At 38.2% G+C, this 25,714-nt stretch overlaps 1 protein-coding gene across 23 annotated transcripts in view; it reads right to left on the bottom strand.

The window, feature by feature from the left end:
• TENM3 (teneurin transmembrane protein 3) overlaps positions 1 to 24,359 on the bottom strand; it is a 1,291,791-nt gene extending 1,267,432 nt beyond the window's left edge. For 11 of the 23 annotated variants that reach the window (XM_077177351.1, XM_077177368.1, XM_077177366.1 and 8 more), the window contains exon 1: positions 24,030 to 24,359. The gene's annotated coding sequence lies outside the window, so the exon portion shown is untranslated. The remainder of the gene's footprint in view (positions 1 to 24,029) is intronic. The other 12 variants (XM_077177371.1, XM_077177372.1, XM_077177373.1 and 9 more) reach the window with 2 other exon arrangements.
• Between the last annotated feature and the right edge of the window lie 1,355 nt (positions 24,360 to 25,714).

Below are 25,714 nucleotides of genomic sequence, written 5' to 3'. Positions count from 1 at the left end.
AAATGATATTCCTATGTTTCCTATACATCACCTGTATTAAATATCTTAGATTTATAAATCCATAATAGAAACAACCAGTAATAAAACTGGATCCTGAACTCCAGCAGAAGAGGGCTCACTTCAAATATTAAGAAACAATTTTCTACTTAAAATCAGACTTTTGAATAGGCGATAATTTGAGATTAATTCACTATTATCATTACAGGTGTCTGGAATTTACCTCATGCTTCCAAGTTCAGGATCCAAAAATCAGAAAAGAAACAGAAAATCTAACACAGATTTCTCAAGGAAGTGCCTTGAGCTTCAGTCACACTCTATTTACATATTTTCCAGAAGTGTAAAGAGACAATGCTCCAGAGAGTTGTTGTCCATTTTGAAGATGAAATACTACAGCGTAACTTACTTTGACAGGAAAATTAACTGGTGAATATCAGGTTTCCTCCATTAGTGCTAACTCCTGGCAAATATTCAATAAAAAATTAAAGCATTTATTTGAATTTTCTGTAAGTTCTGCTGCTGAAAAATTATCTATCACATCACTTAGCATAAAAAGTCTCTATGAGGATGTTTGCTGAGAGTACTCCTCCTATTACCAGACTTCAGTCAGTGACTACTCATCCTGACATGAGATGTACTGCATTTCAAAGATCCCAGTCAAAATTAGAAACACAATACTACAGTCATTTGTGTGACAAGCCTTATATCTTTGTCTTCCATAATTAGCTCTCACTTTTATTCATCTCTTCACCTTTCACATAAAGTTTAAATCCCCTTTCTTAAAAAAATAAAAGCAATCATAATCCTATTTAACTTCTATATTAATAATCCATCTATCTTTCCCAACTAAAATTATTAAAGTTTTGCAGTTACTATAGACAGGATTTTTTATTCTGGTCCTCGGAAAATTCCAGTTTTACTTCTGGCCCATGCACTTCATTGAAAATACTATATTTCTCATCTTCAGTAATTTATTTTTATGAACTCTTAAAAAGATACACTAGTCTTTGTGTATGTGTTTACTATTAGGTTACTCAAACATACCAACAGACTTTCTGAAATTTAGTCCTTGTTCAAGACTTAAACGCTCTCATCCACTCAGTAGTGCTTTCCATTTGGTTATGGTTATCCCCTTAATGTTCCCACCATGTTATCCAGTGCAACTAATAAACTTCATTTTCATAAGTAACATAAACTTCCATAAAGGTAAAGTCACACCTTGCTTTGGATAGTTACTCCAGCCTTGCAGGCTGCCCTTTTCATTTGAATTCCCACAGGTTAACAGAAACTGTTCCATTTTCTCATTTAAAGTTCTCCTTAAAGTGGGCACAAATTCCACCTGACAGAGCTATACAGCTTTAGGCCTAAACCACTTTTCCTAGCCCCATTAGAGCCCTTACAAGTGGGCTTGCAAGACTGCAGTAATTTTCAAGCTGCCTACAAAGATATAATTGCTTGGAGTTTAGAGTATGTATTATACACCTGTAAGCAAACAAATACTTTAAAGTAAAAAAATGGAAAATTATTTAATAATCACTGGCAGAACACAAAGACATTTTTATTTTTTACTTTATCATCCTAATTACTGTCATGTAACACAACAAGCAGTGCATATTGGATTTGATAGAACGCTCTTTGAAGGACTGATACAGCAAATTTTAACTGATTTCTCCTGTACCTGCCTGAAGGAAAAAAAAACTTAATTTTCCCAGATATGATAGCCCTTTTAGACATTATAAAACTGTGCTTAATACCCTAAAAGTTGCTCCTACATTCCGTACACATTACCACGTTGAAACTAGCAAATGTACCAGTTTTTAGACAAAGAAATCATGATCCCCATAAACTTTACAGATAACCTCCCCACTTTTTATGAGCATTCCCTAGATCTTCTCTGGTAAGGATTTTTGTTTCACAGCCTTCTAACAATAAAAACGTTCAGCTTTTGACTCTGCTTTGGATTTTGCTGCTCCTTGCTACAAAAAAATTTGAAGTACATGACTGCAATCCAGTAATAAATTTTAGGGGTTTTTTTAGTTTTAAATAGTCCTGCACCATTTCAGTTTTCCCCACTACTGTTAAAAAACATGTCAAAAATACTGAGAGCAAAAATAGACTTCTGAACATAGTAACTAAAGAAAAAACCCTGCCATGTTCAACAATTTCTGGACAGTGATTGCACTTTCATGTATTTATTATGCTGCAGTGCAAATCTGGAAATTACTAATGCTGGCATTCTCTGTATAAACCTTCAGAGATAAATGACTGCAGGTCAGAGAAGTGAAAACTGCAGCAGAAGGACTTCTGCATCTCTGAAAATTTAAGACTATGGAACACTGCTTAGATGGTGTATTTAACAGAGGTTGGCTATGGATCAACATGGATACCTAGAGACACTTCAAAACTTTTGAAGAAAAAATAAACCAACTTCTTTGTAAATGCGTAAGAGGAGACTACACAAAGAATAACACATGTGAAAGTTGCTTGCTAGTCCATAGATCTAGATTATAGAAATAATTTATTATAAACACCATTGCTCAGCGATGCCAGTGAGTACTTTTCCTTTTACTTTTCATGATTCCTATACTACTGAAACTCTTACTTTTAATTCATCACTTAGAATTATAAAACAAAACAGAGGGACACTTGATTGGAATAGAAAGTGGAGATAATCCTGACCAGTGTGGACACACACACACACTGTTACAGCTTCCAGGACTATGTACCTGGCTGCTATTAGCTCTAAAAAAATTCTACTTAACTCTGGCAGTGTAGCCACACACATCTGAAAAGAAGCCCAGTCAAAACTTCAAACTGGTTTTAATGTATTCTTCACAATTACAAGGAGAAGAATGGCATTTTAATTGAAAAGACAATTTCAAGGGTTGTACTGCAGATCATTTAAAGAAGTTACCATCAATCAACTTAAAGATCAGAGTCCTAAGTAGGAACTTCTATTCCTATAGCATACCAGTAAAGTGACAAGAACAAAAAAATACATAAATTTATTTTATAGTAAGTAACTAAAAATTAGTTGGTCACTGATATATTTCAGTCAATTTAAATGCCTTAAACATACTATTTTTTTCCATGTTTTGATCTTTAAATTCTCTCATTCTAGAAATATCTTTAGCGGAACACAAGACGAAATATTTTCCATAGAGAGCAGACTGGTATCCCTATAATCTCTATTTAGGACTTTCACATAGAAAGAAACAGAGAAGCTTAATATAGCTGTAATGAGAATTTCTTAATTTCCAGGGTAGCAAAAAGAAAAAGAAACACTCAGTGACTATCTGGTTCTAAAAGAGGAGAAAAATGTTCTAAACATCAGAAAATAGGTTTTGCATCCTCAGATTTTAATGTATTAAATCCTAGCTGTTTACACGGCAACCAGTGTTTACTAGACCACATCCAGATTTCTTCTAATGAATTCTTATCCAACAAATGTATCATTTATTCTCTTCATCTTCTTTCCTCGTATGCTTTGTTGGTTTTTTTTTTTGCAGAAATTGCCATACAAACATTAATAGTAAATATTATAAACATTATTTTTTCCCCATGCTTTGAAAAGCCAGAACACTGTTTCTCTTCATTTTATTCAATACTCCCCCCAAAACAACCCAAAAAACCGAACCAAAACACACTAAACTACCCCAAACCCAACCAAATAGAGCAAAACCAATCCCACCCAACAACAATGGCAACTCTCTGTTTTGAAGTGTTTTCACTTCAGAGAATAAAGAAATGAAAATAAATATTTTTAAGAAAAAATAATATGATATTATGTAGATATTATCTTGTGAAAGAGAAAAGTTTTCTAAAACAACTTAACAAATAAAACCCTGCTGAAAATAAAACCCAACTACTGAAGACCTGGTTTAAAGCCTGATGCCACTAATACAGAATCACTAGCCCTGCTAATACAGAATCACAAGCCCTTGCTTGTAACAAGCCTTGCTTGTTACAAAACAAGCATGATGAAAACTGATGTGCCTAATAAAGAAGAATATAATTTAAGAAAAAATGATGAGGGTAATCTAAGGGTTGGAGTGCTTTTCCCCCTAAAACCAAGAATTTTTTAAACAGGGGATGCTATTTTAATGAGCTAACATGACCTATGATATTAAGAATCAAAAAATTTTCTTGTAAAATTTATGCAAAATTCATTTATTTTTTCTTTGTGTCAGCTATGGTAAAAAAAACAATCAAGTGCACTGGTTTCTAAGACACTCAGATTTGATAACATAGTTTATACATGTCCAGTTGTGTGTCAGTCATTGGAATTTCTTAAGTTGCAAATAGAATTATTTATTAAGATATTCATAAAATATATTACATACTTATCATCAGATGTGTGTTACAACAAACTATTTGCAACTTAAACAATATTTCCTTGTGTTTCCCACCTACAAAATCCCTAACATTTAGAGAATAATTAAGATAATACTGAAACATTAACTGAAATTTGCACTTGTCTTTCAATTCTTAATAAAGCCTGCATATAGAATAGTTTAGGCACATTAAAAAAAAAATCCCAAAAACGATAGAATATTTTTATTCAAAATTTTCTGACTTTGGTCTCAATTCATATTAATAGAAAAGAGGTAACCTATTCTAATAACAAAAAAAATTATACTATGTTATTACAGTTATACTGTGTTATACTGCAAATTACATTGCCATCATGATGAACTTAGTTAAGTTCAAACCATTAATCTCTCAGAGTACTAATTCTATTCACTATTATAATACAGTCATAACTACACATTAGAAAAGTCAAAATCGCTTTCATCTTTAAAGAAAAATAAAATGTCCTTCAAAATCAAGCACACCTTCTAAAGATATCAGCCACTTCACTGGGAAAGCTTTGCAACCTTGGCACTTGTACCCAAGGCAGTGCTGCCAGTCTGCAGTCTGATGCCACTACAGAACTGCAGCTCACAGTACATCATCAAGGCCTGCTGTGTCCTCTGAGAAAGGATGCTCTGCTGGCTGAACTTCCCCAATTTGCTCCCAAAGGCAGAAGAACAAAACCTCCAAGACTATACAGTACATGTTTTTAAAATGTTCTACAGAGACAAGATTGTACTTGTTAGCAATGTTAGCTTGTACTTATTTAGATTAGAATGAATACTATGCAAAGTTCCTTCGTGTATAATTAATACCTCAACCAAAACAACCTCAAACACTTAGAAATCTATCAAAATGATGGGCAATGCATCCAAGAAAAACAGTTTAAAAACAAAGCTGCCCACAAGTAACTCAGACTTGAGCACTACAAAAAAAATCTTCCGAGCAGGACTAAATACTATATTAACCACATTGTATACAGACAATGTGAAAGGGTTTCATTGCTGCCAAAATTTACTTTACCATCACCATTCCCCTTGAAACTGCACATTTTAACCATCTCTAATCCTGTAGCCATTTACTAAATAGACAGAGATATATTTATGAGTTTAAAGTTATTTAAGTGCAAAAAGAATTCCATCTTTGCTGTTAGAAAGATGAACATGAGGAATTTTTCCTCTGTTTTGTTAAAAGCCTCAATGTCAAAAGACTTGCAAGATTTTAAACCAGAAAGAATAAAAATGTATTTGTTCATCACTTGCTGACATTTTGAGTGGGTGAAAAAGGATACTTGCTAAGTCTTTTTGAATTATTAATTATGATTACAGATTCTGATCACAACAGTAAGTTCCATTTTTCCTTCCTATTTCCTGAATTTAGATGGAGGTGGGTGGGAAGATGAGGTGCAAGAAAGGTGAATAAATCAGGAGGGCATAGTGAGAAAGTGGGACTGTTACTGGTACATGATGATTAGCATTCCATCTGCTCAGCAAGCCTGGCTTTACCTACAAGCAGCAATACAGGCTTTAACACAGTCCTTACTCTCAGTCAATTAAAGTCTTTTGCTTTCTAAAGTAGCTTTACAACATTTACATTTAGCTTTTCCAGTTGCTTCTCCTATTGCATATTTTTGCATTCTTCAGTTTTCTCTCTTTAGATAGACTGACCTTTCATAGGAGCTGAATCTTGATTTTGTATCAGGCAGGTCTAGGATGAATACTTGCAAGAGCCATGTCAATTCACAACTCAAACATTCCTCTTTGGATCAAAATCTGAAAACATTAGGCATCTCCCATTCTTTTTAACAGAACAAAGAGCTACAAAAGACTGATCAAATTTGTCACCTGTCTTTCTCTTTCAAGGAGACAAGTTTCATTCCTGCAAGGTATACTGAAAAAAAAAAATTCCAAAAACTTCAATATGCTTCCTAAACCCTTTTACTTTACAAAAATATCCATCATTTGTCATAAGTGTCATCTCTTCTTTAATGGATAAACCAGTAAGTCTTCTTCCTACTCAGTTAACTTATTAAAAAAATAAAAACTAGGCAAACATACTCTTTTCTGAAAAAAATACATATTTTACCAAGTTCCCATGAAACTTTTAATGGCATTCCAGACACTTTATTTCTTCCTACAAAGAAAATAATAACACAATATACATTTGTGGTTTTAGCAGAATAGAATCTGGAGGGGAAAACAACACTATGGCAGCAAAAACTGGCAACTGCTGATTGATCTTTCTGCCTGAATGCATGAAAAATAATCCTGTATGTCTGGATTGACACTTTCTAATGAACAGACACTACTATTTCCTCTGATTTTTCTAACTTTACTGTCATTTGTTTGAGCAAGCCAAACCTGGTGAATAAAGAGGAATGAAGGAGAAGAGGAACTGGAGAAGATGAAGGGAAATAACTAAGATGGAAGATACTGACACATTATTCACTGGAACTGCCACTTAGTTTACCACACTCAAACATCCTACAATTACAGAAGTCTGCTGTAACTTTGATATGAATAGATCAAAATAGTTCAGCTTTGCTCCATATTAAGTCCATTATGTAATTGTATGAGAACTCCTATCTCTACGTTTTGATAATTCTTTGTGAGAACATAAGAGATAGGAGAGAAACAATCACAAGTCAGTCCAGCTTTAAAGAAGTTAGGTCTTTTGTGGGGCTAGAATTTTTCCCATACTCCTGTTTATTTCTCCCTAAATCCTGGCACATGAGATTAGCAGCAGGAATAACAAAAAAGGTCTTGGATGCTACTAATGACTAAACTGATACATCAGGTCAGTACACACGTGTCCCTGGCAATTTCTGAGTTAGTAAAACATAAGCACTGTTAGCAGATGCCAAAGTTTCAACTGATTTTTCCAGCACAGGCTATCAGACATCTAAGCAGCTTAAATGAACTACAAGTTTGAGAGCTCTCAGAGAATGTCCACATATATGAGTAAGGTAATAATCAAACAGCTTTTGTACAAATATCTGATTATTCTGTAACTATTCATGTTCTGCTTTTATCTATGATGTGAGAAGCCACCACTATATTCAATGGGACAAACTGCAGGCATCAGCCCTAGCAAGACTTCTGTGTGACTGATTGGTAAAGCAGTAATTGCAGAGGCAGCTATCTGGAAGAATCAAGTCAGCAGTTCTCAAGAATCACTACATTGTCACAGCATATGTTGCAGTACATGCCACAGCTGAGATGGCCACAACACACAGAGTGTCACCACACAATTCCAGAAGGCTTTAAGCATTCCCCCATACAGAATAACACCATACCTCATCAGAGGGCTTCAGGCATCTGTCCATACAGAGTAGCACCATTCCACATCAGAGGGCTTCAGGCATCTGCCCATACACAGGAACACCACATCATGTCAGAAGGCTGCAAGTGTCTGCCCTTCTTGTTCTTCAGCCCAGCCTTTTATACCCTCACGTTCATGCACTGCACCTGTGTGCCCTCTGCTCCCTTTGGTGGTTGGTCAGTGCCCTGGGCACTCCATGGCTCATTGCTGTCAATGCTGCTCACCTGCTGCTCACAGCTGCAGCCCATTGGGGATGAGACTCAGCCACAGCCCCACTCCCAGCTACCACAAACTGTGCACCTCCACTATAATCACTGAGTATTCTTTTCAGCATTGTTGCAAATATTTTTCCTTACATTTATATAAATAACTTACTTATATTTAACTACAGAACTATGCAGAAGTTTCTCTATATTTTTCATTTCAAGACTTCAGATAAATAACATCTATCTATAACTCTTATCCTCCAGAGCACATAGTGTTTCAATCAAGTAGCCCTTAAAATCTGCCTACCAGCGTAGCTTGCTCCTGGTGTATTTATAGAATTCCTCCTGTTCACTTAAAAAATAAAAGCAGTAACAACCATCCTCAAAAGAAAGAACACTTGAATTTTTCTAATTTCTACCTTTAAAAGAAAAATATAACAAAGCAGGTAATGCTTGCAGAATGCCAACTAAAATCAACAAAATTACTGAGGTAGGTCACATATACATTTGCCAAGGCGTAGTCTTGTTTTGCATTCCAAACAGTATTGTTTAAACAAATTTTCAATTAATTTTAACTTCCAAATAAATCAATGCATGTCCATACTTAATTGTGTCAAATTCCTTCCTCTTTTTGTATGGTATTTCCTTGAAAAATTTAAAACTTGCCTCTTCAGAAGGACAGTTTCAAATTCTTCTCTGGGGTATCAGGGTGACTTGTTTTTAAAAATTAATTTTCATATATAATTAACATTTTTGGTTTTCTATCTTACTCAAAATAAGCAACTCTTCCTATAAACCAACTTCCTCTACAAGTTGTAACAGTGCCACTAAACAGCAGAAGTTTTAGAGCTGCGACCTTTTAATAACTAGCTGAGACATTACTATTAATTTGGATCCCACCAAAGCTAAGCAATTATCTCAGTTTTTTAAGAATAGGATTTTTTTTCCTTTTTAATTGCTAAGAAAATAAGGACTGGATGAGCAAGCTATCTTTTTCAAGCTTTCCTCTAATGACCCCAATGCACAGCTCTGTCAAAAATCTGACTTTACATTCCTGAAGAACTAGAAAAGGAGGAACTGAGGGACATTTTTGTTGTCCATACTGATTACAATCTCTGAGGAAAGAGTTTCTCCAGTTTCTCACAGCAATGGATTGAGTGTGCATACTCTGGATGTTTCTGACAGAAAGGAGTTATAGTATCTTCCTCCTGAACTTGGCCAGCAAAGCCACATGGTATCAGGAAAAAGAATTGGATCACTCCACTCTGGTTTACAGATTTATGATAATAAACTGTAGGAGGCAGCAGCAGCAGCAAACAGACTTCTTACCACTACTACAGTGGCAGTTTTTCATAGGAAACATTCAAGTTGGCTTTATGCAAGGATCACCCAGTGCCCACTGACTATGCAGTCAGAAGTACTGAATTTCTAGAAAACTTCCCCCACTAAAAAAAAAACAACTTTGAGAGCTAGTAGAGACAGTGGTAGCCAGCAAGGTTTTTCTTATCTTTTTCAGTTTTCATGACTTTCCAACATCACCAGCTCCTTAATGGCAGCGTGCTCCTCTGGTTCAGCTGTATTAGCAGGCTAGGGTACACTTTTAGTACAAGTTTATCTAGTTTTGAACTTCTTCAGTATTCACTTAAGCTCACCACTGATGCACACAGAACCCCAAAAAATTAGCAAGTAAAACTGCAGTCCTTCTTTTGCCCCCAGCCTTTAAATTCCTTGTGCTCTGCTGAGCTGTAGACTTCTGTACTGAGGAGCATCCCAAAATGATTACAGACAAGATGCTAGATGGGACAAGTTTTTGCAATAGACCAATTTTGAGAGGTGGTTTGAGTGGCTTTCATTCAAACAGTAAAACTATGTGCACAAACAAAATTTGTAGACTCTTCTAATAATTTAGAGATCCATTAAAACTGCTATTAGGATATTCAGATAAAATGAAAAAACAGTTTGACATTAAGTAGCATGCCAGAATTCAAACCTAACATACAATAATATTTCAGAAAAAAAATCTACTCATGTTTGAGATCACGATTTCCAAGAAGCCATCTTGATGTATTTCAAGTGCAAAATGTCAATTACATAATTGCTGTCATTATTAACACATAGTATTATTGTGTATTAATACATTAATATATGTAGGCATTTGAACAACAGACGCAAAGCAACTATTGTAAAATAGTCGCTATATGCAAATGAAACAACAAACTTGCTTACTCTAGTTCCTCATGCCCTTGGTGTTATTTACTACAAATACTGCCATACTATGTACATTTATATCAAAGATAAACCTAGCAATATAACAGCTGAGTTTTCATTCACACACACTCTGGCTATTCCAAAGTAAGAGACAATATGCATATCAGGATTTCCCACAATTGCAGGTCTGTTACTTGGATTTTTCTTTACTACAAACTCAATGTTTTCCTCCCATAACGTAAGAATTTCACTTACATTTTCTGCTTATTCAATCTCTCAGCTGGCCTGTGAAAGAGACCTTGGGAGCACTTTTGAAATTCTCCTGAAAAATCCACCCTTCAGACAAAGTGCAGCAGGCAGCTCTGGGTAGTAACCAGTCTCACTGTTATCCAGGATAGATCGTTATATTGATTATAGGGAATAATCATTAAGCTATCTCTTCAGTTCTTACTGAAGTGTTTCATTTCTGAAACACTTCTACTACCTTCTAGTAAAGTGGCTGGCACACTTCTAGTGGTAAAATTCTAAGAGTTTCTGCATTTCAAGGTGTTTTTTCCTTGACGAAACCCTTTTGCAAAGAGTAATTTTCATGTAGGAAAAGTGCTTAATCTGAATCACAAAGAGGAAACCCTTTTCTAGACTTCCAAATTTGATTCTTTAAAATTCTTTACCACTGTGCTTATGTATAGTTATAATTCTGGTTATAGCATATTAATGCCTCAGAAACATCCTTTAATACCTCCTCCCTACAAAAAGTTGTAATTTTACTTCACACACATTCACCTGTATTAAGAAAGATGAATTTTACAGACTACGCTCATTCATCTTAAAAACCACAGTTCAGCCCCTTATTGTTATAAAGAGAAATAAACAGTACTTAGCATTTTTGTTATGGCTTATAAACTGAACCTCTTTCTTGGTCTGGTAATTATGCAAAAATCTTGTTTTTTATTTGAAGCTAAAGCACACAGAAATGTAACAGAGCAAATGATCATATTAAATTGGGCAAGATACTTCACTTTACTTGCCATGATTGAGAACTGACTGGAGGTATATTTTTACCCCTCATATACATTTTTGAAATACAGAAGGCATTTATTACTCGCTGTGGGAGTATGAGGGGCACACATTAGCACCACAGAGTTTAGATTTACACCTTTTCAGTATCTTTTTTTGAAGCAATTGAAGTGATTACTTAGAGGTCTTTGGTAGGACTGCAAGTATACAGGTTCCCAACAGTCTTAATTTTCTTTCTTTTACAAGCAGATTGCTAAACATTATTATTTGGCAATAAAACAACACAGAAACCTTTCCACAATGTTTTTTCCTAGTAAGATAGAGTTGTTTGAACCCTAGAGCTCCTGTCAAGTTTCTGACAAAGTTCTCTGCCAGTCAAATTATAACCGTGAGTCTCCCTGACACATTAAATAAAAAAATACATTCTGTTTTTGTAACGCATGTTAGAATATTGTGATAATAGAAAGGTGGCTTATACACTTCACTACACTTATTTCTGAAGCTATCATTCTTCAAGTACAATAGCTGACATTTACTAACAATGCCTAAATGCTAGAGCTTTTATATCCAGCTCTGACATTGAATGCCTGCATGTCTACAACCTTAGCAATCAACAGCTTTGAAAGTTTACTGAGGTGAAACCTAGATTCTAGTTCCTGCTCATAGAATTCACCTGTTAGCTATAGAATGAAAAAAAAAAAGCGCAGAAGCAATTCAGTGGTGCATCCAAGACGTCCTCTCATATTCACTGCATTTTAGAGTGATTATTTCTTGGTTATTTCTCTCTCAAATTACTTGTTGTGCTGTGAAAACACCAACCTGCTGTTCCTTTAGGATACAGGAGTTATTAACTAAAGATGGCAGACTGAGGCATCAGTGTTTCCCCTGTCTGCACAACCCTAAGCACTAAGAAGTGCCTGCAATCACTATTACTGTCCTTTTAAGGAGAATAATCACCTCTCGTGGGCCTTTACTCCTATAAGAACAACATGAGATTTCTGGCTGTTGAATGAAAAGACACTTGAAATTTACAGCCCTGAGTCAGTCTCCCAAACCCTAAAGAGATGTGACATTCAGACTAAACACTGTACACCTGACATTTTCTCTTCACCACCTTGCTGCAGCCACTCAAGGAGCAGCAAATCTTCTGACCAGACCTCAAAAAACAATTTCTCCATGAAGCACAGAGAGCTGAAGTGCTCTCACCTGGCAGACTAGATTGGACTGCTTAATTTCCCTGAATGAAAATGCATGCCTGACCATACTTGGTATATCCAGAAAAATCCTAACTGTACACAACAAAAGCAGTCAGTGACAAATATACATTTATTAAAGAGCATCTCTAATGTCATTTGGACACTGGCTTCAGCACACTATTGAATGAGGAGAGCAAGGACAGTCAGGAAGCAAAATATCTTGTAAATCAGCATTAAAAATGACATTATAATAAAGCAATTAAGGGTACCTGATAAACAAGAGAAAAAGCTATTCAGATTGTAAAGCAGATTCAATTGGCTTCCCAACCCTGTGTAGTAACAAGTTTACCATTAATCCATAGAGAAAATCTCAATGACAGACCAAAAGGACTATAGAGCCAGTCATCACCTGTCTCCATATATATCAAGAAATTGATTCACCGCATTGCTGGATTTCAACCAAATAACTGGCAAACCTAAGAAAATTCCTTACAATAAAGCACCTTTATATGATAATTTAGCTACAAGGTAAGATATATGTCTATTACATAAAGTGATTATTGACTGAGAAGCTTTCAATTTAGCAGAAAATTACTTTGTATGAGAGCTCTCCAGAGCTAGTGACAAAGGTTACATTTTGCTCTTTTAATGCACAGTAAAAGAGAATGAGGCTTCCACTGGCCTACTCTATATCAAATCATCAAAAATTGGAAAGAAAGTTAAGTAAGGATAAAATTCTTCACACAGATTTTCACATTCTGTTCAAAAGTTAATTCCCTCCGCTCTCCCCTTGCCCCCCAAAGGAGTGCACTGGAAATAAAATTACTTGAATCTGAAATCCACTGGCAGCATTTTTCTCACCAGCTACACATGCACTTTAGCCACGAAGACTTCATGTTAATGAAGATGCAAAATTCACTGAAGTAATGAGAAATTAACATACTAAATTTTGATAACTTTAAATAAAAAATAAACAATTTTAAAAAAATTAAAAGCTATACTCCTCACATTTAATTTAATTATAAATTATTTGAATTTTTTACCAACTGTATTACAAGAAATTAAAATATGGAGGATAGATAGGACAATAAGAGAGTCTGATCATTGAATCTAAAACTTGTTACCTTGAAACATTATCAAAGGCTTGAAAATTTAAATCCACTTACAAAAAAATCCACTTAAAGAACAACTTTATGTCTTTTATTCATTAATAGTCTAATAATTTCAGGGATTGTGTGGAAAAAAAAATCTAACAAAAACTTTCACAAGATTAAAATAATGAAAAAAAATTACTGGTCCAGCAGAAAACTAAAACTTTAGCTTCCAGACTGGTGTAGTTTTGCATTCAGCATTTTCATACTGGATAGTGGATTTCAGGCTCAATGTGCTAAGAAAATAAGTGCATATAAATAACTTCTTTCTTTTTAAAGAGGCTTTTTTATGTACTGGATATGATTTGGTTTAATAATGAGATACTATTAGAAGTGAAGGATTACATACCCAGAGTAAAAGTGGTATTTCTTTTAACTACAGATGGCTTAATGAAGAAAACTCCTGAGAAAGAAACTGAAAAGAATAAGGTATTTGAAAACTATGTAAAACATGAAGAAAATTAGAGTTTCAAAAGTTTTTCATCAGCAGTCCTAGCCAAAATACATGTCATACATAGTCAGTCCTCAAATCCTGTAAATAAAAAAAATATGTAATCAATTAAAATTAATTTCTCATTAAAACCTACTTGTGTTTAGCCACTTTAACAGCAGTGACAATAGTTAAATATTAAATAAAGAGAACCTACCACTGTAATATCTACAATATACAGTATATTTGACAGCTTTTGCTAGTTCTGAGGACCAGAGAGTTCCTGCAGTAGAAAAATCACACAAAAGTACATGCAATTTTTACTTTGCAGTGTTGCACTATCCTTGTACTTCCCTACAAAAAAAATGATAATAATGTAAAAGACTGGTTATTAATTTTGAGGAATTGAAGGTATAATACAATATATTCATTCCACGCATTACATAGTACAACCCCTTAGAAGACAGTAAATGCAGAATTTAGTCAGGTTTGGTATTACCTCTTCACAGAGGATGGCACAAAGATGAAAGCTTTTGTTTTGTTCTGTAAAAGTTCATGATAGTGGCTTGAATGTCTAACTCCAGAAATACCTTACTTGTGACACATATTTTCCCCCCATTTAGCAGTGTTTCTACTGTGGTTGTTGAGGGCTTTCCAACAAAAAAACATTCCTACTGACATTTAAACTTCTATTGTGAGTCTCCTCAGCATCCACACTTGGCAAGCTTTAAACATGTAAAGACATTTATTCACCATCTCAGAGTACGGAAGAAACATTAGGAAAATGCAGAATAACTTCAGGAAGGTTTGGGTTTTTTTTTTTGTTGTCAACTTCATTTCTTTCTCCTTTGAAACTACTGGAGGTTCAGTATGCAATATTATTTTCTGTAGCTCACATTTTACTGTGTATGCTTTGTCACTGTAGATATTTTACAAACATGATAGGCATTTCAAAAACGCTGTCATGTAATAAACAAGGATATCTTCACTGCAGTGAAGAAATAGAAACAAGGTATTCACTGAAATGCAAATTGACATTAAACCTAGAAGTGGCCTCCCAAAAGAAAGATTGAGATGAATTACCACGACAGTGATGAAATAGAGTCTTATACCTATGCACCCAGTGTGCATCTTTCCTACGTAAGTTGACAAGTGTTTCATGTGGCTAACACTCTTTACTGGCTTCAAACTGGCTTTCAGGAAAATAAATAAAGAGGAATAGGCTTTATGGTGTTATTCTGAGAAAGTGTAACTGCTGAGTATCCCATCAATAGATCATGATTTGTATACTAATGAAGAAACAATTTTGGTCAATAGACAGTATTTTAATCTGAAAAACATCATCTAGTTTCCTCATCTTTTCCTCATGATTTATTCCTTCTATGAGAAACTTAAGAAAGAAGAGCTGCCACACAAGTTTCACAATAAATCTTTTTCCAGATTTACAGGTTATTCACAAAAAAGATTGCCTGAGACTCAGATTTGGCTCCCAAAATACCAGCTTAGGAGTATTTCTATGGGGAGGTTAAGGGCAATGACACAGCCAAAGGCTCAGACAAAAAGACAGCCACTCAACTTACAAAGATCAGGATACAGCACTCAGGGCTAACCACAGTGAATTCAATTACAAGTTATAAATGCAGATAGCTACACTAATAGCAGGAATACAGTCACAGCTGAGAAACAGGTGCAACCAAAACAGAAGACCAAGAGGGAAGACCTGTTGGCTGGCTGGAGAAAGTCATTCTAGTAAAGAAAAGCAGCAACAGAAAATTTCTGTAGCAAAAAAATTACAATAGCTAGCTGCCCACTGCTTATTCTATACCAAGTTCTTTATACACAAATAGCAAATAGGATCCTCAGTACATGATCTGAAAGCCATAAAATTCCACATACAAAACAGGTGGTAGAACAGTGCATGGGTGAGTGAAAAAAAAACCAAAACCCAAATCCGAGATAAAAGTGAGAAAGCTTAAATGTTAACTACATTTTCTAAGGTTCCAAATAGCAAAAAATATTGTTACATGTTTTATTAGATTGCTACTTACATAAACGCATGCATTTTGACAAGACAGGGGAATCTAATGTCCAACAGAAGGATATAGCAGAATCTGTACTCATTAAATGCACATGCCATAGAGAACAAGAATCCTGTCCTGCTCTCAGACTAGGTCTCTAGGTTTTATGGAAGAAGACAGTTTCATAATTTTTTTTTTTATCTGCTATCACAAAACCTTCTGATTACAGAATATGAGTGATACCAAGCACGAGGCAGGAGTGCCACAAATCTTTCTTCTAATGGCAATTGTGGCTAAAGTAGATTCCATCTTCACCCCTACTCTGCACCAGCAAAACTAACTGGAGGCATTGAGGTAATTCAATGTGGTTGAAAATGTTTCAGGGGTTTTTTGGATTCTTCTTGGGTTTTCTGTACCTCAGAATTACTAATTTTAGATCAGTTGGTTGGGTCTATAGTCCTCCAATTCAACTGAAAAGGCTGTTAGAGAACAGAAATAAATAGCCAAAGAATTTGTACAACTTAACTTTTCCATCAAGAAAAACATGTATAGAATCAAGGTTTCAAATGCCATGTACAGTTTTTGAAAATCAGACACAGATATTCAGTCAGGAAAAGAAAATATTCCATGTGAAAGTTTTATAATGAAGAAAAAAAGCTTTGGAAAAATACCAGTTTTCCTTTCACTAATAAATTTCTTATTCACTGCCTAAAGATAGATACTCTCTCTGTACCTCTACTATTATGACAACTAGTAGCTGAACCAAAAATTGACAGAATCATCCACAATATTACTCTACATGACACTAGCAGCAGTGTGAAATTGAGTGTGATCACAGCACCAGTCAATTCTACTGGTTCAGGGAGTTTTCAGTTTAGGTCAGTTTTATCTTCTGATGCTCATGCTCTTCAGTCCCAGGGTAAAGAAAGCAGACAGAGAAAAAGACAGTAGAATGAAAGACTTTAAAAAAGAAACAAGGGCAGAAAATTGTAGAAATTACTAAAAGCTCTTCTCCAAGAACACAAAACTCACACAGCAGCATAAGGCAAACTGTACATATAAAGAGTAGCTCTCCCTCACCTAGCTTAAACATAAAGAAGCCTCATACTCTTTAGGACATTCACTGCATGCCCTCTAGGAGGTTATCACAAGGTCTTCAAGAGACAAACTTCATGCCAAACTTATGTCTTACTCCAGAAAAAAAAAAAAAACAAAACAACAAACTAAGAGGGTTTTTTAATGAAAATAATTTTTAAAAAGAAATCCAAACTTTCCACTCACTCCCTTCTCGTGGTGACTAACCTCTTTGCCCCAGAAACTGCCAAGGTGGTATTTTAAAGCCTTCTCTGCTCTCGTCTTACCACTCCTCCTTTTCTTCTTTAGGTTCAATCCAATCCTCACTCCTTCACTTCCTACTAAAGAGTAACTACTTGTCTCCTCCCTTGATTGTTTTAACAGCTGGTGCTAGTTTGCCAATCAGTCCCATGCAATCTCTTCTCTTTCTCTAGTTTCTTCCCCACTTTTTTGCATGACAAATCAGAAAGTATACCTGAGAAAATACTAAATTACAAGTATTCACCAGTGAGTCTAAGGAAGGGGGGTAACACCTGACCCTTGTTCTAGCCTCAGTGCAGCTAATCCTAGCTATTGCTGAAGTCAACCCTAACTAGTCAGTCTTTAAGAAAACTATAAAGTAAAATCTTCATTCTTGAACACTTTACAACAATCTACAATTCTTTTTCCCAGGGCCACATAAGCCACAGTAAATCTCTTGCAAAGTGAAGTGAAATTAATTAGTTTTGCAGCTGCAAATGAACATATTTTACTTCCTACTGAAATGGAATAGGAATACATTTGCAGTTTAGTCTGAAAGGTAGCTAAAAATCCAATTAAATTAGCAGTATCTTTTAAGTGAATGGACAGTACCTTCTTACCCATGGTACCTAATTCACAGGCTATCCTGTGCCTGCACCCTAAATGAGCAGATTTGCTGAAATGAAAAAAAATAGTATGAATCTCTACTGACTACCGCCTCTTAACTTCAAAGCTTGATTTCCCCTTAGACCATCAGCTAGTCCATTTCGATTCTCATCCATCTATTTTATCCCTTTCACTGTAGGAAATAGTTAGAAATACTTAAAAATTATGGTGGTAGGACTTATATGTTCCTTGAATACAGACCTTTATTTCAGTCTAAAATTAGGGTTAGTAATCTCTGCTGTCCAAGAACAAGCTATACCCCAATGATTTACAGGGGTTAGCATGTAACTGAAACAGTATTTCATACGGTTCCTGAGGTGGGACTTACTGCAGACATCCTCCAAAATGAAAACAGTATTTTTTCCAAAAAGAAAAGCATGGAACAGATTTTGCTTCCACTAAGATTATGCTTCATATCTCCTGTTATATCAAGTTGTAATACTAAAAATAGAAGCAGGCCTCATCATCAGATTAAACATGCATGTAGCATCTGCAGGAACAAGTTTTGAATGGGTTTTCTCACTCATAAATCAGTGCAATTTCTGATAATTTTGCTAGCAGTTCAAATTATTTCATCTGAAATCATATAGATAAATGGTCAGTCTACCATAAAATGGAATAATGTCTTTCAGAGCTGAGTTGGTGGTGTTTCAGTCTAAACTTCAACAAGTTTCACTCCTGCTGTGACCCATGGGCAATATCCACTGTCAATTACCGTATACTTCATTCCTTTCTTCCTCACCCAACTTGCTCCAAAAGTGGATAAATACATCCTCAATCCTTTCTGGCTGGCTGTCTTCTCCTGACTGCGCCCTGCTCCCTGCCCTTGGAAACAGCTGAAGTTCTTGTGAACATCATTAAGGCTACATCTCAGTGTTTCCCTGTCCCAAGGAGAACAGGCTTACAATACAAAGGTAGAACAGGTGTGGGAGCAGTACCTCAGCCACAATGACGTGCCACTATATATTTCTTCAGAGATGAAATCAATTTGATTTTTAACACCACTTTAAAGATAGGATGACTCCTACGCACACAGAACTGTCAGTGTGTAAGTGTCTATCTGGAGAGAAAAGCAACTTGACCACTTCCCCCTGTGTTCAAAATGCTCCTACTCCAGCTATTCCACAGAGGTCCAGATCACACACAGTGAGATGGCTGTCCATCTGCCCTCTGCAGATCTGCACTGTCAGCCACAATGCCATACTCTGGAATACAGCTCACCATTCTTGCTTTCTTTTACCCTTGGAGGAAGCAAAAGCTTCAGCTGGTCTTACATATTGGTACGGACTAGGACTGTAGCAGAGAGCCACCATGTGTGTGACTCCACAGATTTCCTTAAACTGTCCTTGCATTCATTCCATGAAGAGAAAGAGATTCTGCACTCATTAGATTGCTAAAATAGAAATATTATGACCGGATTTCTCTGGGCATCTTATAGGGCACTATTTAGGACTTCTGCAGAAATGCTTCCCGTTGGACAGGCAAAGTTAAAATATTCTTGTTTGCTGAAAGTATGTTTGCTTAGGCATAGAACTTCTAATCAACAGGAGAACATTACGCTGTTGTAACATTTGATTCAATTTACATTACTGCCTAATTAACACTGGAACATTTAGCAGCTATTAGAAGAGACATTCTCAAGAGTTCTAGATTTCACCAGAGCTCTCAAGCAGAGTTTTTTTCATGCAATACTTCACAGTTAAAATCGGAATCAACAAAACTAAATTATCTTTGACTCTATTTGAGTTTCTAGAGGAAAAGTATTTGCAAATATTCCATGCTGATCTTTCTACATCCTACAATAAAAAACACTTGCTGTGTTTTAAGACAATCTTTGCAAAATCTGTCTTATTTTTTTTTATTAGATGGAGTCCAAGTTACTTGGGGTAGAAGGTGCTAGATAAAAGAAATCTCTAAAGAAATTTGTAAAGCAGGTAGTGTCTCTTGCTAAGATAATTAAATAACACTGTTTTCCACACAGAAAGCATACATAAGCATTTTCAGGTATGTAACAGTGTGTGTATTATGTGTGTGTTAAATGAAGAACAGTTTCCTCTAAGACTAGCATTTGATAAAATGCTAGTCTTCAAAAAACCTAGTTCTTGGCTATCCATCATTAAATTCCTCAAATCATAGTCCAGAATTAATGGGTCCACATGTAAGGATTGGTTTCTTTACAGACCTGAATAAAAGAATACAATTTCAAAAGTGAGAACATATTCATGACTTAACAGAGCTGCAAGTTTAGTTTTGTATGAAATTATCTTTATTGCACAAATAGAAGCATAATTTAATGCTTTAGTCATTCTGATAATTTGCAACCTGTGACTTGCCTAAGTCTAGAGAATATTTTAGTTCATAACTTCAATTGCTATCTTTAATGAAGTAAAAGAACAGAAAAAAAAATTTCAGCATATGTAAAGCAAATCATATTTTAAAAATCCCCATAAGTATGGCTTCCAGAACTCTTATTCCAGTATCCATCACAGGTTATTATTATTATTGTTATTATTATTATTATTAAACTACACTAGAAATATCTCAGATACTGAATTTCACAGACCCTTCACCTCAATGCATCAACAAACATTTTCCTTGTTTCTTAAATATGTGTTTTACCTGCCATGAGTTGCAGCTGTAGCTCCCAAGTCAACCATAGGGTATTTTACTGTTATGATAGAGGCATGCCCAGCAGCTGACATTCCTCATTTAACAAGCAATGTATGGTAATTAGACAGGATTTACAGACTTCTTTCCCTTTCCCCCAATGTTAAAACTGAATTTTCCAGGATTAAAATTTTCAGGTTTATCCATCTGGAATTTTCAGTTTAGTAAATACAACATTTCTAGAAACTGTGTATAAAACTCTGGTATGCATTTCTTAGGTAGTGTCAGAAGAGCAGAAAGGAACTTTCATTGTAGCAAGGACAGTAAGGACAGTAAATTTAACATTAGTATAACAAATGGTAGGGTGAAAGAAAGATTTCAAGTGCTACAAATTGGAAGCAATACAAAAGAATATGCTTAATAATGCCAGGGAACCTTCTTGCATAGATTTGAAGAAAGAGAACTGGGAAAGATCGGGGGAAAGTATCTACATGCTATACAGAAGAAACATGTCTGTGTTTCACTAGAAGGATTTTAAAAGCTGAGTTAATTTTCTTGTAAAACATATGCTGGTATCATTTTAATACAATCTGCGGAAAATAAACAAATACCCTCCCCCCGACCCAGCACTATACTATCCAGAATGTCATGGAGAATACTTTTTAATATCCCTTTTGTCTCAGAGTTGTGGGGTTTTCCCCCTCAAAAAAAACCCTCTACAGCATTTTTTCACACACTTGGTTTTATTAAAGACACATAACAAATCCAGATGTCAAGACATCAATGTTTTGTAAATCTCTGATAACACATTCAGCTATCTATTTATATCAGCTGTGTGCAATGTCATACTTTTGTTCTGGAGGAAATCCAATTTCAACATTAAACACCATCTTCATTTAATCTAACATTTTTACAGGAACTGAGGAAAAATCCAGAAGTTCTATTGTTCTGATTTTTCCGAAACACTCATTTGGACAGCATAGACTGGAATTCAGGTTCAGAAGTCAGCAGCAATACTCATAAGAAATGTTTGAATACTTTGGTGTGCAAGAATAAAGGAAGTCTTTGAGAAATGTATCTATAATAGTGAAAAGAGCAAGGCTGGGATACAACACAAAAAGATTTCTAAGTGACAGCTATAGCACCCAAGACAAGAAGAAAATAAATTAGTTTCACAATTATGAATGTAACTTCTGTGAAGCTCATCATTCTCACTGACTTGGGAGACACACACCCCAAGCCCTTTCAGTATTTAGGCCAGCATTTCAGGAGCTTCTTTATGCATTTTTATACCTCAAAGGAGGCACAAATCTATATTGGTAACAAAAACTCATGATTGACTGAATAAAGCATAGGTATATAAAAGTCCAGACACACTTTACAATTTTAATTATGTGCTATTCTCTACACTACCTCTTAATATAGAATATCCTATTTAATTTGTGAAGTTAATCTCTTATTAAATTCAATTTCTGGCACTTTCCTTAAGTATATGTCTTTGATTAAGATAATGGAAAACATTTTGTCTCTGGAAAAAAAAAATACCACAAACGTAAGATTACATTGTGTTGCTCCTTGTTATGCCAATTTTATTACATAAAGAAAACTTTTACAACAAAATGCAACAAGTTTACACAGTCATTGTATGAGTTTCTCATAGCACATTTTCAAGTTGTGCAAGAAACATGAGAAACGTGAAGAACCAAGAGTTCTGAAAATACAGTTTAGCTGCACTAAGTTGATTTACTTATCACTTTATTACTGAAGTGTTTAACCTGGAATATTATTATTTAAAAAAAAAAAAAACAAAAAACAAACACTTTAGCTGTTTAGTTATAAACGGATTACAAGAAAAGTGTTGTTACACCATCCCATATCCAGTCTCCACAATATTAAACAGCATTTTTTTCTGATCAGTGTAAGTGGCACAAAGAGACACAGAATTCAAGTATTAAGTGGTTAGTAGCATAAAATTCAAGTTCAATTATCAATTCAGTCAAATGATGTCAGTTGAAGATGGAAGCAGATTCCACTGGACAATATGTGAAATATTGCCACCCCTTTGGTTTGTTTCACGCATATTTCTACACCATTTAGCTATATTTAACTATTAAAGGAAAAGTGATGAAAATCCAGCCTACTCTTAACCAATGCTTTAAAATTGGGCAAAGGCTGTCCCAGTGCTGCTGGCCAAGCTAACACCTTGGCTCCTAAGCTCTTGCAGAAGTATTACCACCACTGTAATATAATTATTTAACATTCTAACACTTTATTCAGCTCCTTAGAAAAGTGGAGCTTCCTATTTTAACAAAACCTGCCCATTTAAATGTCATTAACTATACAATTAGTACAGTCTGTTCCTTGCTAGCTGCAGAGTACTGGGATAATCTTTTAATTGTTAGCCACTATTGAATAATTTCAGCAATTACACTTTTATACGTTCTCTGGTAATTAAGACAGAATATCCCTCTAATCTGATCATTTTCCAATACTCGGTGACCAACAGAACGACGATCAATGGCAGAAAAAATACGCGTGTGACCAGAGGTAACGCTAACACCACTGGGCACCGCGTCCACCTGCAGCGCCCGCAGGCAGGCGCGCACCGCCGGCGCTCCCCGCATCCACCTGAAGGACCCGGTCCGGCCGCTGCTCAGCGTGTCCGGGGTTACCGGGCCGCTTCTCACCGCGCCTACGGGCTCCGCTCCCTCACCGCCTCAGCCGAGATAAACCATCGCCGCCGCCGCTCCCCACGGCTCCACCTGCCGGGCGCCCGCTCCCCGCAGCACCCACCCGCTCCCTCGCTCGCTCGCTCGCCGCCTTCCCCGCGGCGCCGCCACCGCGGGGCGGGCAAAGCCGCCCGGCGCCCCGGCGCGCATCTTCCGCGCGGCCGGGTGGAAGCACCGTACCCGTCCCTCCAGAGCATCGGCAACTTTCTCTCCTTCCTAAGAGGAGGCGTACCTCCGGGGCTGCTGCAAGGCTCTCACAAGCAGCCTCATGGCACAGGCTTCCCGCAAGGCAAACCCCTGGAGGTGTTGGAAACAAAGCGGGATTACCTAAAAGGGCGCACGTCTGCTCGCGGCCGCCAGGAGCCCCACGCCGGCGGGAGCGGCGCCCTCCGCCCTCCCTCCGCAGGACGGTGCCTGTTGCACGGGCCCCGCGGGCTCTCTGCAGGGCAAAAACCAACTTCGCTCCGCCGGGCACCCGCGCCGTCTCCGCGCCGCCAACTCCTGCGGGGAGAGGGGCCCCGGGCTGCGGCCCCGAGCGGCAGCAGAGCCGAGCGGCTCGGACAAACCCCCTCTCCCGACAAGGCTGAGCCGTGCTCTGCAGAGTGGGACCCCCCTTTCCCGCCCCCCGCGGCTTCCCTCTGCGCAAAACCAATTAACCCCGAGCGCTCGCCCTCCCGCAAAAGGCAAGACAGGGAGTGCGGAAGCCGACAGGAGGCAAAGTTTGATAAATGAGCAGTTCCTGCAGTGACAGGTGACTACGGAGCGGAGGCACCCTCCGCGCCGGGCTGGGCAGAAGTGCGGCAAAGAAGCACTCACCTGTCCGTTGCCCTCCGGTAGGCGCGGAGGGGAAGGCGGGCAGGCGAGGGACACAGCCCCGCGCTCCTCTGCCGTCCGTCGGCCCCAGCAGCAGGCAGGATGCCGGGCAGAGGGCCCGCAGAGCAGCGGGGCCGCCCCGGGCAGGCACCCGTCAGCGGAGCAGGTGAAGCGGGGCGGTCGCCGCCGCCGGCAAGCAACACGTTTGGGTCTCAACTTTGCAGCTCCAGTCACAAACAAACAAATAGAGCCCAAGAAGGACCTCTCCCATCCGATCCCAGCCTTCTCGGCAGCCGCTGCCTCTCTTATTGGTGCGGAGGTTATTTATTTATTTGATTTCTCCCCCCTCCTTCCCCTCCTCCCCTTCCACACACCCCCCCTTCCCTTTCACTTCCCCTATCCCTCCCCCCTCCCCGGCCTTCCCTCCCCTCCCTCACGCCGCGCAGACAGCCCCGGTCCCAGCGCGTCGCACAGCGCGGCCGGGCTGCTCTGCGGCCGGCGGCAGCGCCGGGTGCCGGGCGAGGGGCGGGCGCGCCGCGGGGAGGCGGGAGCGGAGGCGGGCGGGAGCGGGGCAGCCGCCGCACCGCTGCCCGGCGATAGCGGAGAGCGGGCGGGAGGTGCTCCCGGATGCCCTGTCCCCCGCACCGGGCAGCGGGGGCGGGAGGGCGATGCTGCTGGTCACCGCAGGGACAGGGCAGCCGGACAGGAGATGGCTGGTGATCGGGGCCGGGCAAGAGGGTAGCCGGCATGTACCGGGCTGCTGCCGCGAAGAGCCGGGGGCCCCTCCGGCGCTGTTTTGCGGCCCTCGCCCGTGGGGAGCTCCGGCGGCCGCGGTGCGGCGGGAGCGGCTCGGCCGCGGTGCGGCAGCGGCGGCGCCCGGAACGTGCGCCCGGCGGCCCCGGGCGGGATCGGGGGCACAGGAGAGGATAAGGAGAGGTGTGCGCATCCTGGCAGAGCCGGGGCTTTTAAGTGCCTCTGTATGTGTGTTTACGTACGTGTGTCTCTGGTAGCTTTGCACGCAGCTTGCTTTCAAGGAGACCCTAGACTCGCTAGCCGCAGTGTACTTTGTGTGCAGCGCTTTTTCGTTTTCCTCAAGCTTATGCGTGATATTTTGCCTGTGTCTTACCAGACGCTGAACCTTTGTTTGCTGATTTGTTGCCCTTTTTCTCCCCCGTCTCCTAAATCCACATGCAACTCGAGCAACAGAGTAGGTCTCACCTGTCCGTCCCTTAGGGCCAAGCACACTGCTCTGCTTATTTTAAGGAAAGGGAACATAAGTTAAAAGCTGGGAAGGTAAGACTCCATGAAGGATTCCTTTCACTGCTCCTGCAGTATCTGTCCTAGCTCAGTTGCTCGTTGCAGCTGACAGTGGAAAAAATACTACTGTCCCATAGTGGCTGTTTTTATACTGCTATACACACACGTGACAGACAGAATATTGACATTCTTGTCTTCTCTTCCATCTCTCTCCTTTTAGAAAGTAGATATGCCAGTGGAAGGCACAGAAGTGTAAAATCTGTGAAGTTGGTACAAACTCTTCAAAATATTTGGGAACGGTATATGGGAGTGTGTGTGTTATCTGGTTGGTTGGTTTTTTCTGGCTAAAATTGCCACCCTGCTCTCCTGGCAGTAAACAGGCATTCTGGATGTTCTTTTTCACTTCCAGAAAAAAAAAAACAAACCAAAAA

This window comes from Agelaius phoeniceus, chromosome 4 (genome assembly GCF_051311805.1).
Source record: "Agelaius phoeniceus isolate bAgePho1 chromosome 4, bAgePho1.hap1, whole genome shotgun sequence".
Taxonomy (NCBI): Eukaryota; Metazoa; Chordata; class Aves; order Passeriformes; family Icteridae; genus Agelaius; species Agelaius phoeniceus.
Note: the sequence above shows the minus strand (reverse complement) of the source record. Positions and strands in the feature narration are given on the sequence as shown.